At 34.4% G+C, this 14,613-nt stretch overlaps 1 protein-coding gene across 4 annotated transcripts in view; it reads right to left on the bottom strand.

Annotated features, from left to right (window-relative positions):
• Nucleotides 1-6,596, bottom strand: part of LOC131685648 (bicaudal D-related protein homolog) — a 149,043-nt gene extending 142,447 nt beyond the window's left edge. For 3 of the 4 annotated variants that reach the window (XM_058969513.1, XM_058969515.1, XM_058969517.1), the window contains exon 1: nucleotides 6,309-6,596. The gene's annotated coding sequence lies outside the window, so the exon portion shown is untranslated. Of the gene's footprint in view, nucleotides 1-5,381; nucleotides 5,943-6,308 lie in introns of those variants that run through there. The other variant, XM_058969514.1, reaches the window with a different exon arrangement.
• Nucleotides 6,597-14,613: the final 8,017 nt, after the last annotated feature.

The raw sequence follows: 14,613 nt of genomic DNA, 5'->3' as shown, positions 1-14,613 counted from the left end.
TCTCCCGTCTAGACTCGATGACACGACATTACACGCTCTCTGAAACAAACGTGTCAAATATGTATGTATGTAGGAGTGTAAGCTCGTATGTATGAATGTATGCCTGTATGTGTGGATGTGCATAGGAGCAATGTATCCCTAAGCAACATGGAAGGACAGGCTCTGAGCCGCCATAACGCTCATGGGAAGCTGGGTGCGCGGTCATAGGTGCATAAAGCTCTGCACACACTGACATGTGCAACAGTGAGACGGTAGGCGTACAGTTAATGCCCATAGGTTGCAAAAATAGGTTATTGAGACAGCCCGATTGCACACTGATAAATAACAACATTACTGTCTATATATTAGACAATATTGTGCAATGGTTCAATCACCGTCCAATGATCGTTGATTCAATGCTTATGGTTACTTATAGGATTTACGATTGATTGACACCGGTGTAGTGGAGTGCACTGGAACTGCACTGTTTTGCACTTTCTAGCAGAAGTGCAGAAAACTGGATATATTCCGTTGACACTTCTGGTAGAAAGTGCAAAAGCAGTGCAATCCACTACACCGGTGTCAATCAATCGAAAATCCCATAAGTATATCTTTGTTGACATATTTCAGTAGCAACAAGTTTTTTGTTTTGCATATTCTATTTAACTGCACATTTCGGTGTAGTCAATACAACAAAACAAATAATAGTGGGAATTTCGCATTGAATCGGCTTCTGTCTCTTCCTAATACTTTTTCCTACAACTGTGCTGTTTCACATTCATCTTAAAAAAGAATTCTAATCCCTGTTCTAGTCAATATTGGTGATTATTATGATATGGATAAGGGAAATCCTCATTTTTTTCTATTATCATTATTCTGACAAACTGGACGGGTGAAGACATTTCAAAAAAAAGAATCTCTGCCCATAAATAATTTGGGTTATATTTTCCGCGATTACCCAAGTTTTCTCGAATCAAAGGTCGATCTGGTTCAATTCGAATAGATCACACCGACCCGAAAAGGCAAATCAGCATTTCAAGAAGCTGCTGTACTTGAGCGAGCCAAATAACTATAAAAACATGTCCTGAATCTATTTCTTAGTTGCCAGTCCTGTACTCCTTTCCTGAACTAGCTTCACACCAAAGGTCAAAAGAGTCGACAACTAGCAGGATCCTCGTGTCCCCCACCCAAGTGTATTGATCTACCCACTTGCAAGTAGGAGCACACATCTACCAAAACCAGCCAAGACTTCCGAGTCAATGAGAATAGACCATGTCAGTCTAACACCACAGGCAAAGCGTCATCCCGTACAGTTCCTGAAATTATATATGTATTAGCGCTAATTACAGATTTCATTTCAGTGGTAATACTGCCCCCAGTACAGCCACCAGACGCGAGCGGTACAGTTTCTCTTTCCTTATTTTACACTTTTTAATATTTTTAATCTATTGAATATTTTCTATCACAAACGGCGGCAATAAATCCGGTTCGTTTACGCCACGACCGGCATCATTGCTTTCGTGTGCGGGCCTCTCCCTTTGACTACGCAGAGAAAAGTGTACAAAGCGAGAGAACAAACTTTACTACGCCACACTCTCACCGAGCAGTCGGAGTACAGCAGCAAAACAAAAATGTATTCTACTGCTCTACGGGAAAATGTACTCAGTTTGGCTACCGTTCGGGCAAGAGCTGTAGTGATGCGTCGCAGTAGCAGGCTGTACGGCTTGTGCAAATGTAAATATACCGAAAAAAATGTAGTTTACCAGTACCTTTGGCATCCCTGGATGTGACCAACAAGAATATGTCAGACAACGGAGTGAAAACTGTCAAATAGGAGGTGAGGACAGCTCCCCGCGAAGCAACATGTGATGTTGCTCCAAATGTATGTGATACAAAAATGACTTGGGTAGTTCCATTGAGCGTAGCTTGGATATCTTACATAACTATACTCACTGTTCTCCACGAAAACAGCTTAGCAGCCATCATTTAATACAAAATGTTTAAGTTTGCAGACACACATGCAAAATGTATCGAGACTTTTCGGTGTCTGCTGAATTGGAGCAATAACCTAAAATTCAAATCGTATACAAAAATTCTTCTGAAGATGAAAAATTTCAATCAAAAGTTTTTGTGGAAAATGCATTTTCCCCATAAATTGTCGTTCTCAACCACTGTCTATTGTATATCGATTGTGGTTGCTGGACCTACTGCAATAGGTAGTAGTACCACATCATCATCAGCACAAATTATGGTTTAGAAACATTTACCTTGTCTAATAAACATATTTGCTATTTCTACTAAAGTCCGGTTTTCAATGGGGAAAAGTTAAACGATGCGCCAACGTATAATAAATGGCTAAAATAATAACCCCAAATGTTGGTCTAAATTTAAATAGTATTCTGGCTATTAGTGGCGCTTAGTATCAACAAGAAAAAAATGAACCCTAGATTTTAGGAAAATATACAAACTGTTAACGTAGTTGATATTACCTGGTATGCAGCCGACTTGGGCTTAACTCTCATTTCAGATTCATAAGATAACAATCCGTATGATCAAAACTAATCACGACCTAGATTAGAGTGGTTCTTTATTCACAATTGATGAAAAACAGGGCATTATAATACGGTTCTAGATGAACTGTTTCGGTCTCACCAAAAAAATCTGTCGTACTCGTTCACCATAACGGACCAGACGGTGTTTTCCCTACGAAATAACAGATCCCCAATCAGTAGATTTCTCAAGCAGAAAAATATTGCACCCATTCAATGGCACCCCGTGTTCCCCACTCTATCAAATAGAATTTGGGCTGAATGAGATCAAATTATCGTCGAAGAAATCATCCGGGATATCAGGCTACCGATCACATTAGTAACATCAAAGCAAAAATGGGCTGGTCGGTGTTGAATAATACCTTTTAATGTGTAGTTGTTACATATCAACCTATTGTACATGAAACTGTTAATGAAATAAGATTTAAATATACGTAAGAACGCAGAAAAATCTACTTCCTAGTTTCTGTGTCCAATGAAACAGTACCTACGAAACCTGTCATCCGAAAAAGAACTTCATGGTAGAGTAGAATAATGCCGCTATACGCATCACTGTCCCATGTGCTATGGGATTCCCCATATACATGGAACAATTATGCGTAGAGCGGCATATTAGTCATAACATTATTATTAAGCTTATTCTGCATTACAACGGATCACTTTTCGAACGAATGTGATTTGCATTCTCAATATAACGACACGAGTCGAATTCGATCGAAACACATTCGTTTGAAAAATCAAACCGTCGTAGTACACAATAAGCTTGTTTAACTTTATACTTTTTAAAAATTCATGCCGCCTTTTGATAATGCTGCCAGTGGTTTTTACAAATACAAACTTATTAGTCAACTTTTCCGCATTATTTTTTTAAATTAACTACACTACTATGAATAGTTTGTAATATATTATGCAATTATTTGAAAAGCAACAAATACGACAAATACCAGTTAATCAAAATTTAAACGGACAACGATTCCGTATTTAATGTTCATTTTTACGATCGTCATCCCTCATTTTTTCTTCACTTTGCTGTCACCTGAAACGACTAACAGAATGCGGTGACACACCAGAATAGCGTGACGGAGAGTCATGTGAGTGACTCGTCTCACCTTAGGTGACTTCAGTGATCGCGTGAGTGAGAAAAAGTGTCACCTCACCTAAAGTGACTGTTCGGAATAACCCCCTATGTTTCATGTAAAACTAAATGCAACACGGTAATGTTCCGTCATTTCGTTAATTACAGTTTGTTGAATTGTGTCATGTTTGCAATTACGTCAACAATAAAATTCAGATTTTTTTGGTGTGTATTTTACATCTCTCCAGTTATGTCCCAGACATTAACCATCCATCTTTATTTTTGGAGTGATTTGTGCACCTTTTCTGGTAAAGTTTCGATGAATTAGTGACCCTAACTGGTGGGCTGGATAATCCAGTCATTTGCTGATTATGCTAGTGATGAGAATTAAAACCTTCCTTTGTTGTTATTAAGTTTTATAAGAGATGACTTTTATTGCACATTTATGATCCATGGATACCAGTATCAGCTAAAATTATTATTTTAAGAATTAGCGGTTTTCTGTTGTTTTTCATGATAAAGGAAAATATCTAGGAAACAATCAGCCTTATTCGGCATAACGACGGATCGCTTTTTCGAACGAATATGGTTCGATCGAAGTAGGCCCCAGTTTGATTTTGCTGTCTTTATTGAGAATTCAAATCGCATTCGTTCGATCGATTGGTCGAAATGTTGAATAAGGCTGAATACTTTTTGTCAAACTGTTCGTTTCAATACCCATACAACAAATCAATACCATAACCATTTGTCTGAATTCGAATCTCCCGTCGAAATTCAGTACGCCCAGCCCCCAGGCAATGCTAACGATTTGACACGCGACCGAACGAAGCATTCGAAAGCAACAAAACAAAACTCAAGTGATGGTTTGTTTTGAAATCGAGTAAATATTGAACGTCTCATTTTTTTTCTTGCTTTCAATGAAGTCTCACCGATTGGCACAGAGTCAATTTGAACTGTTCGTCCAAGGACCCAGCGAATCGATATCGGTCACGATGGGGTGTGCAATTTAATAAAAGCGCACATCCATTAGCCTACTATATTGAAATGTTTTAGTTTGCTTTGACCAACCGGTAAGGAGGTTGCCAGTAGAGTGAGCTAGACGCTGCTAGCATATCAACTCCTCGAACATATTTAGTACATGAATGAGTTTTTGAGTTGATTAAAAAAAAGACCATGTGCCATTCCGTTCATTCAAACTAGAAGTCAATATCGTAGTTAAATGTTGTTAACTATGACGCATTAGCACAAGCTTAAATAGTTCTTTCCTAATTCTTTCTTGACAACGAGCCGCCAAAGCCCCGTAACTTTTGACACGATCCATTTCTAAATAGCTAAGTAGCCCACCGCTCCGACCCAGCGCTGGGAGCGCGAACCCGAAAGAGTCATTCATCCTAGCACCACTGCCGCCACTGTCGAACGACATGGTTGGCATGGTTACCTGTGACTCACACGACCTACAAGCGAACCCATGATGGAAAACGAGTATCAGCTGCTTCGTGTACGAAAGGAAATAACTAACCACCGAAGCAATGTTGCACTATAAAAACCTGCATACCAGCAATTTACGTATATGATAGCTCGGTACCAGATCCGTTACGATTATCACATTTTCTTCCTTCTCATCGCTTGTTGTTTTTTTTTTGTACTAGTTGTCCTCTGTTCATAACGTTTCGCTAACGGCTTACGGGAGATGCGCGACTGCTGAGTTCACCATCGCGACACGACGCAGACGGCGCTGCCTACTAGGCATGAAACTGAAAATTGTTTTCATAACTCACAGTGTCATTCCAATACCGATCACGTTTATCGCTGCACGCTCCATTGACTGATAATTGCTGCCCACTGGCTGACTGCCGCCTGACCGCGCAGCCCAGTGCAGTGCAGTGTCAGTCCGTAAACATGTAACAAAAAATAATAAATTAAGTAGGAGCAGGCGTTATGAAGCCGATGGTGATCACAGCAGCAGAAATAACTGACTCATTAGCACGAATCCATGTACATCACACTCCACTTTCGAGGTAAGTAAGTAGAAACAGCAGCAACTCTTATTTGTTTATTGCCTCACACCGTCTCACTTTGCGCTCCGTCAGTTGGTTGGTTGCTGTTTGCTTCGTATCCACCAATAAACTAACAACAATTCATGTCAAAGTTTTCGGCGAAATCCGAACAAAAAATTATCTTTCTTCTCGGGCACTCGGCGATTCGATGCGGAAACAACTTGCAAAATTTATTGATCAATTTTTTTCCTCTGTCTACACTACACTACTGTAACTATTCTCCTTGGATTGTTTCAGGAGCCCTATTGCCCTCCTCCTTCTCCTGCCACCGAATATTCGATTGCACTGCAGGAATCGCACCTTGGAGCCAATGTTTTCGCTTTTAATCGACTCAAATGACTAATCATGCCGCGAGACGAAAGAGTTACGTCAATTCTTCCCCTGGCGTGCAGCATTGAATCAAATTCGTTTCATGCTGGAAAAACTGCTTTCACGGTGGTGAGCAAACTTCTCGAAACTAGGTGAAATCGATCACGCACGGCGACAACGAACGAACGAACGAGCGAGAGGAAAAAAACGAGAGCGACAAAAATACCAACGCGCGCCACAACCCGAGCCACGAATCGATGATAGTTTTTGTTTTCTTATTTTCGAAATATGTAGTAATCTATGGATTATATTCGATAAAAGTAGGCTATGGACCTTCACCTTGGATACGGAGGTTGTTCACAGAAGAAAAAAAAAACACTAATATTCACTAATCCTGCAGTCAATCCCAGGTACCGGACCTTAGCAACCGAAGGCTACTCTGTCAGCGAACGGGACAAAACAAAGGACTCTAACTAACCAACGTCAAACAACACGCGCCTGACAGCGAACGGTGTACGCACGCGATTCACGGCACCACCACCTCGTCGCAGGGTGACAACAGAAAGCACACGCGAACACGGCACTAAAGTCTCAACACTAGGACAACTAAAACCAAACTGAATGTGCTCTGCCGAAGACTACGGTCGCGAAGGTGTGCAGGCACACCTGGCGTCGCGGGTTTGCTCAGTAGTTGGAGCTTCGGTTTTGATATTGGCGAAGGCTCTCTTCGGAGGTAACCGGGGTCGGTCGTCACAACTACCAGCAACGCAACCAGCACAGCAGGCCGAACCGCGACGCGACGCGAGCTGCACGGGGTTGCTTGTGTTGGCGAAAAGCTTGCACGCGCGAACAAGACCCGATCATTGAGTAGTTGAAGTATCACCACTGGACGGTCGTGGTGGCAGGGCTGTGAGCCGTGCGATAGGTTGTCTAAGTTTATAGGTACTACGAATATTGTCTATAAAATTTATAATTAATTAATTATGTAATGTTTTCAATATTTTATAGCTATTTTATCAACATTACATATTAACAAAAAACAATAATTTTCTTGTTTCTTGTTTCTTGTTTATTGTTTCTTGTTTCTTGTTTCTTGTTTCTTGTTTCTTGTTTCTTGTTTCTTGTTTCTTGTTTCTTGTTTCTTGTTTCTTGTTTCTTGTTTCTTGTTTCTTGTTTCTTGTTTCTTGTTTCTTGTTTCTTGTTTCTTGTTTCTTGTTTCTTGTTTCTTGTTTCTTGTTTCTTGTTTCTTGTTTCTTGTTTCTTGTTTCTTGTTTCTTGTTTCTTGTTTCTTGTTTCTTGTTTCTTGTTTCTTGTTTCTTGTTTCTTGTTTCTTGTTTCTTGTTTCTTGTTTCTTGTTTCTTGTTTCTTGTTTCTTGTTTCTTGTTTCTTGTTTCTTGTTTCTTGTTTCTTGTTTCTTGTTTCTTGTTTCTTGTTTCTTGTTTCTTGTTTCTTGTTTCTTGTTTCTTGTTTCTTGTTTCTTGTTTCTTGTTTCTTGTTTCTTGTTTCTTGTTTCTTGTTTCTTGTTTCTTGTTTCTTGTTTCTTGTTTCTTGTTTCTTGTTTCTTGTTTCTTGTTTCTTGTTTCTTGTTTCTTGTTTCTTGTTTCTTGTTTCTTGTTTCTTGTTTCTTGTTTCTTGTTTCTTGTTTCTTGTTTCTTGTTTCTTGTTTCTTGTTTCTTGTTTCTTGTTTCTTGTTTCTTGTTTCTTGTTTCTTGTTTCTTGTTTCTTGTTTCTTGTTTCTTGTTTCTTGTTTCTTGTTTCTTGTTTCTTGTTTCTTGTTTCTTGTTTCTTGTTTCTTGTTTCTTGTTTCTTGTTTCTTGTTTCTTGTTTCTTGTTTCTTGTTTCTTGTTTCTTGTTTCTTGTTTCTTGTTTCTTGTTTCTTGTTTCTTGTTTCTTGTTTCTTGTTTCTTGTTTCTTGTTTCTTGTTTCTTGTTTCTTGTTTCTTGTTTCTTGTTTCTTGTTTCTTGTTTCTTGTTTCTTGTTTCTTGTTTCTTGTTTCTTGTTTCTTGTTTCTTGTTTCTTGTTTCTTGTTTCTTGTTTCTTGTTTCTTGTTTCTTGTTTCTTGTTTCTTGTTTCTTGTTTCTTGTTTCTTGTTTCTTGTTTCTTGTTTCTTGTTTCTTGTTTCTTGTTTCTTGTTTCTTGTTTCTTGTTTCTTGTTTCTTGTTTCTTGTTTCTTGTTTCTTGTTTCTTGTTTCTTGTTTCTTGTTTCTTGTTTCTTGTTTCTTGTTTCTTGTTTCTTGTTTCTTGTTTCTTGTTTCTTGTTTCTTGTTTCTTGTTTCTTGTTTCTTGTTTCTTGTTTCTTGTTTCTTGTTTCTTGTTTCTTGTTTCTTGTTTCTTGTTTCTTGTTTCTTGTTTCTTGTTTCTTGTTTCTTGTTTCTTGTTTCTTGTTTCTTGTTTCTTGTTTCTTGTTTCTTGTTTCTTGTTTCTTGTTTCTTGTTTCTTGTTTCTTGTTTCTTGTTTCTTGTTTCTTGTTTCTTGTTTCTTGTTTCTTGTTTCTTGTTTCTTGTTTCTTGTTTCTTGTTTCTTGTTTCTTGTTTCTTGTTTCTTGTTTCTTGTTTCTTGTTTCTTGTTTCTTGTTTCTTGTTTCTTGTTTCTTGTTTCTTGTTTCTTGTTTCTTGTTTCTTGTTTCTTGTTTCTTGTTTCTTGTTTCTTGTTTCTTGTTTCTTGTTTCTTGTTTCTTGTTTCTTGTTTCTTGTTTCTTGTTTCTTGTTTCTTGTTTCTTGTTTCTTGTTTCTTGTTTCTTGTTTCTTGTTTCTTGTTTCTTGTTTCTTGTTTCTTGTTTCTTGTTTCTTGTTTCTTGTTTCTTGTTTCTTGTTTCTTGTTTCTTGTTTCTTGTTTCTTGTTTCTTGTTTCTTGTTTCTTGTTTCTTGTTTCTTGTTTCTTGTTTCTTGTTTCTTGTTTCTTGTTTCTTGTTTCTTGTTTCTTGTTTCTTGTTTCTTGTTTCTTGTTTCTTGTTTCTTGTTTCTTGTTTCTTGTTTCTTGTTTCTTGTTTCTTGTTTCTTGTTTCTTGTTTCTTGTTTCTTGTTTCTTGTTTCTTGTTTCTTGTTTCTTGTTTCTTGTTTCTTGTTTCTTGTTTCTTGTTTCTTGTTTCTTGTTTCTTGTTTCTTGTTTCTTGTTTCTTGTTTCTTGTTTCTTGTTTCTTGTTTCTTGTTTCTTGTTTCTTGTTTCTTGTTTCTTGTTTCTTGTTTCTTGTTTCTTGTTTCTTGTTTCTTGTTTCTTGTTTCTTGTTTCTTGTTTCTTGTTTCTTGTTTCTTGTTTCTTGTTTCTTGTTTCTTGTTTCTTGTTTCTTGTTTCTTGTTTCTTGTTTCTTGTTTCTTGTTTCTTGTTTCTTGTTTCTTGTTTCTTGTTTCTTGTTTCTTGTTTCTTGTTTCTTGTTTCTTGTTTCTTGTTTCTTGTTTCTTGTTTCTTGTTTCTTGTTTCTTGTTTCTTGTTTCTTGTTTCTTGTTTCTTGTTTCTTGTTTCTTGTTTCTTGTTTCTTGTTTCTTGTTTCTTGTTTCTTGTTTCTTGTTTCTTGTTTCTTGTTTCTTGTTTCTTGTTTCTTGTTTCTTGTTTCTTGTTTCTTGTTTCTTGTTTCTTGTTTCTTGTTTCTTGTTTCTTGTTTCTTGTTTCTTGTTTCTTGTTTCTTGTTTCTTGTTTCTTGTTTCTTGTTTCTTGTTTCTTGTTTCTTGTTTCTTGTTTCTTGTTTCTTGTTTCTTGTTTCTTGTTTCTTGTTTCTTGTTTCTTGTTTCTTGTTTCTTGTTTCTTGTTTCTTGTTTCTTGTTTCTTGTTTCTTGTTTCTTGTTTCTTGTTTCTTGTTTCTTGTTTCTTGTTTCTTGTTTCTTGTTTCTTGTTTCTTGTTTCTTGTTTCTTGTTTCTTGTTTCTTGTTTCTTGTTTCTTGTTTCTTGTTTCTTGTTTCTTGTTTCTTGTTTCTTGTTTCTTGTTTCTTGTTTCTTGTTTCTTGTTTCTTGTTTCTTGTTTCTTGTTTCTTGTTTCTTGTTTCTTGTTTCTTGTTTCTTGTTTCTTGTTTCTTGTTTCTTGTTTCTTGTTTCTTGTTTCTTGTTTCTTGTTTCTTGTTTCTTGTTTCTTGTTTCTTGTTTCTTGTTTCTTGTTTCTTGTTTCTTGTTTCTTGTTTCTTGTTTCTTGTTTCTTGTTTCTTGTTTCTTGTTTCTTGTTTCTTGTTTCTTGTTTCTTGTTTCTTGTTTCTTGTTTCTTGTTTCTTGTTTCTTGTTTCTTGTTTCTTGTTTCTTGTTTCTTGTTTCTTGTTTCTTGTTTCTTGTTTCTTGTTTCTTGTTTCTTGTTTCTTGTTTCTTGTTTCTTGTTTCTTGTTTCTTGTTTCTTGTTTCTTGTTTCTTGTTTCTTGTTTCTTGTTTCTTGTTTCTTGTTTCTTGTTTCTTGTTTCTTGTTTCTTGTTTCTTGTTTCTTGTTTCTTGTTTCTTGTTTCTTGTTTCTTGTTTCTTGTTTCTTGTTTCTTGTTTCTTGTTTCTTGTTTCTTGTTTCTTGTTTCTTGTTTCTTGTTTCTTGTTTCTTGTTTCTTGTTTCTTGTTTCTTGTTTCTTGTTTCTTGTTTCTTGTTTCTTGTTTCTTGTTTCTTGTTTCTTGTTTCTTGTTTCTTGTTTCTTGTTTCTTGTTTCTTGTTTCTTGTTTCTTGTTTCTTGTTTCTTGTTTCTTGTTTCTTGTTTCTTGTTTCTTGTTTCTTGTTTCTTGTTTCTTGTTTCTTGTTTCTTGTTTCTTGTTTCTTGTTTCTTGTTTCTTGTTTCTTGTTTCTTGTTTCTTGTTTCTTGTTTCTTGTTTCTTGTTTCTTGTTTCTTGTTTCTTGTTTCTTGTTTCTTGTTTCTTGTTTCTTGTTTCTTGTTTCTTGTTTCTTGTTTCTTGTTTCTTGTTTCTTGTTTCTTGTTTCTTGTTTCTTGTTTCTTGTTTCTTGTTTCTTGTTTCTTGTTTCTTGTTTCTTGTTTCTTGTTTCTTGTTTCTTGTTTCTTGTTTCTTGTTTCTTGTTTCTTGTTTCTTGTTTCTTGTTTCTTGTTTCTTGTTTCTTGTTTCTTGTTTCTTGTTTCTTGTTTCTTGTTTCTTGTTTCTTGTTTCTTGTTTCTTGTTTCTTGTTTCTTGTTTCTTGTTTCTTGTTTCTTGTTTCTTGTTTCTTGTTTCTTGTTTCTTGTTTCTTGTTTCTTGTTTCTTGTTTCTTGTTTCTTGTTTCTTGTTTCTTGTTTCTTGTTTCTTGTTTCTTGTTTCTTGTTTCTTGTTTCTTGTTTCTTGTTTCTTGTTTCTTGTTTCTTGTTTCTTGTTTCTTGTTTCTTGTTTCTTGTTTCTTGTTTCTTGTTTCTTGTTTCTTGTTTCTTGTTTCTTGTTTCTTGTTTCTTGTTTCTTGTTTCTTGTTTCTTGTTTCTTGTTTCTTGTTTCTTGTTTCTTGTTTCTTGTTTCTTGTTTCTTGTTTCTTGTTTCTTGTTTCTTGTTTCTTGTTTCTTGTTTCTTGTTTCTTGTTTCTTGTTTCTTGTTTCTTGTTTCTTGTTTCTTGTTTCTTGTTTCTTGTTTCTTGTTTCTTGTTTCTTGTTTCTTGTTTCTTGTTTCTTGTTTCTTGTTTCTTGTTTCTTGTTTCTTGTTTCTTGTTTCTTGTTTCTTGTTTCTTGTTTCTTGTTTCTTGTTTCTTGTTTCTTGTTTCTTGTTTCTTGTTTCTTGTTTCTTGTTTCTTGTTTCTTGTTTCTTGTTTCTTGTTTCTTGTTTCTTGTTTCTTGTTTCTTGTTTCTTGTTTCTTGTTTCTTGTTTCTTGTTTCTTGTTTCTTGTTTCTTGTTTCTTGTTTCTTGTTTCTTGTTTCTTGTTTCTTGTTTCTTGTTTCTTGTTTCTTGTTTCTTGTTTCTTGTTTCTTGTTTCTTGTTTCTTGTTTCTTGTTTCTTGTTTCTTGTTTCTTGTTTCTTGTTTCTTGTTTCTTGTTTCTTGTTTCTTGTTTCTTGTTTCTTGTTTCTTGTTTCTTGTTTCTTGTTTCTTGTTTCTTGTTTCTTGTTTCTTGTTTCTTGTTTCTTGTTTCTTGTTTCTTGTTTCTTGTTTCTTGTTTCTTGTTTCTTGTTTCTTGTTTCTTGTTTCTTGTTTCTTGTTTCTTGTTTCTTGTTTCTTGTTTCTTGTTTCTTGTTTCTTGTTTCTTGTTTCTTGTTTCTTGTTTCTTGTTTCTTGTTTCTTGTTTCTTGTTTCTTGTTTCTTGTTTCTTGTTTCTTGTTTCTTGTTTCTTGTTTCTTGTTTCTTGTTTCTTGTTTCTTGTTTCTTGTTTCTTGTTTCTTGTTTCTTGTTTCTTGTTTCTTGTTTCTTGTTTCTTGTTTCTTGTTTCTTGTTTCTTGTTTCTTGTTTCTTGTTTCTTGTTTCTTGTTTCTTGTTTCTTGTTTCTTGTTTCTTGTTTCTTGTTTCTTGTTTCTTGTTTCTTGTTTCTTGTTTCTTGTTTCTTGTTTCTTGTTTCTTGTTTCTTGTTTCTTGTTTCTTGTTTCTTGTTTCTTGTTTCTTGTTTCTTGTTTCTTGTTTCTTGTTTCTTGTTTCTTGTTTCTTGTTTCTTGTTTCTTGTTTCTTGTTTCTTGTTTCTTGTTTCTTGTTTCTTGTTTCTTGTTTCTTGTTTCTTGTTTCTTGTTTCTTGTTTCTTGTTTCTTGTTTCTTGTTTCTTGTTTCTTGTTTCTTGTTTCTTGTTTCTTGTTTCTTGTTTCTTGTTTCTTGTTTCTTGTTTCTTGTTTCTTGTTTCTTGTTTCTTGTTTCTTGTTTCTTGTTTCTTGTTTCTTGTTTCTTGTTTCTTGTTTCTTGTTTCTTGTTTCTTGTTTCTTGTTTCTTGTTTCTTGTTTCTTGTTTCTTGTTTCTTGTTTCTTGTTTCTTGTTTCTTGTTTCTTGTTTCTTGTTTCTTGTTTCTTGTTTCTTGTTTCTTGTTTCTTGTTTCTTGTTTCTTGTTTCTTGTTTCTTGTTTCTTGTTTCTTGTTTCTTGTTTCTTGTTTCTTGTTTCTTGTTTCTTGTTTCTTGTTTCTTGTTTCTTGTTTCTTGTTTCTTGTTTCTTGTTTCTTGTTTCTTGTTTCTTGTTTCTTGTTTCTTGTTTCTTGTTTCTTGTTTCTTGTTTCTTGTTTCTTGTTTCTTGTTTCTTGTTTCTTGTTTCTTGTTTCTTGTTTCTTGTTTCTTGTTTCTTGTTTCTTGTTTCTTGTTTCTTGTTTCTTGTTTCTTGTTTCTTGTTTCTTGTTTCTTGTTTCTTGTTTCTTGTTTCTTGTTTCTTGTTTCTTGTTTCTTGTTTCTTGTTTCTTGTTTCTTGTTTCTTGTTTCTTGTTTCTTGTTTCTTCTTGTTTCTTGTTTTCTTGTTTCTTGTTTCTTGTTTCTTGTTCTTGTTTCTTGTTTCTTGTTTCTTGTTTCTTGTTTCTTGTTTCTTGTTTCTTGTTTCTTGTTTCTTGTTTCTTGTTTCTTGTTTCTTGTTTTCTTGTTTCTTGTTTCTTGTTTCTTGTTTCTTGTTTCTTGTTTCTTGTTTCTTGTTTCTTGTTTCTTGTTTCTTGTTTCTTGTTTCTTGTTTCTTGTTTCTTGTTTCTTGTTTCTTGTTTCTTGTTTCTTGTTTCTTGTTTCTTGTTTCTTGTTTCTTGTTCTTGTTTCTTGTTTCTTGTTTCTTGTTTCTTGTTTCTTGTTTCTTGTTTCTTGTTTCTTGTTTCTTGTTTCTTGTTTCTTGTTTCTTGTTTCTTGTTTCTTGTTTCTTGTTTCTTGTTTCTTGTTTCTTGTTTCTTGTTTCTTGTTTCTTGTTTCTTGTTTCTTGTTTCTTGTTTCTTGTTTCTTGTTTCTTGTTTCTTGTTTCTTGTTTCTTGTTTCTTGTTTCTTGTTTCTTGTTTCTTGTTTTCTTGTTTCTTGTTTCTTGTTTCTTGTTTCTTGTTTCTTGTTTCTTGTTTCTTGTTTCTTGTTTCTTGTTTCTTGTTTCTTGTTTCTTGTTTCTTGTTTCTTGTTTCTTGTTCTTGTTTCTTGTTTCTTGTTTCTTGTTTCTTGTTTCTTGTTTCTTGTTTCTTGTTTCTTGTTTCTTGTTTCTTGTTTCTTGTTTCTTGTTTCTTGTTTCTTGTTTCTTGTTTCTTGTTTCTTGTTTCTTGTTTCTTGTTTCTTGTTTCTTGTTTCTTGTTTCTTGTTTCTTGTTTCTTTCTGTTTCTTGTTTCTTGTTTCTTGTTTCTTGTTTCTTGTTTCTTGTTTCTTGTTCTTGTTTCTTGTTTCTTGTTTCTTGTTTCTTGTTTCTTGTTTCTTGTTTCTTGTTTCTTGTTTCTTGTTTCTGTTTCTTGTTCTTGTTTCTTGTTTCTTGTTTCTTGTTTCTTGTTTCTTGTTTCTTGTTTCTTGTTTCTTGTTTCTTGTTTCTTGTTTCTTGTTTCTTGTTTCTTGTTTCTTGTTTCTTGTTTCTTGTTCTTGTTTCTTGTTTCTTGTTTCTTGTTCTTGTTTCTTGTTTCTTGTTTCTTGTTTCTTGTTTCTTGTTTCTTGTTTCTTGTTTCTTGTTTCTTGTTTCTTGTTTCTTGTTTCTTGTTTCTTGTTTCTTGTTTCTTGTTTCTTGTTTCTTGTTTCTTGTTTCTTGTTTCTTGTTTCTTGTTTCTTGTTTCTTGTTTCTTGTTTCTTGTTTCTTGTTTCTTGTTTTCTTGTTTCTTGTTTCTTGTTCTTGTTTCTTGTTTCTTGTTTCTTGTTTTCTTGTTTCTGTGTTTCTTGTTTTCA

Source organism: Topomyia yanbarensis, chromosome 2 (assembly GCF_030247195.1).
Source record: "Topomyia yanbarensis strain Yona2022 chromosome 2, ASM3024719v1, whole genome shotgun sequence".
In the NCBI taxonomy this organism is placed as follows: Eukaryota; Metazoa; Arthropoda; class Insecta; order Diptera; family Culicidae; genus Topomyia; species Topomyia yanbarensis.
This window is presented reverse-complemented; position numbering and strand designations above follow the sequence as displayed.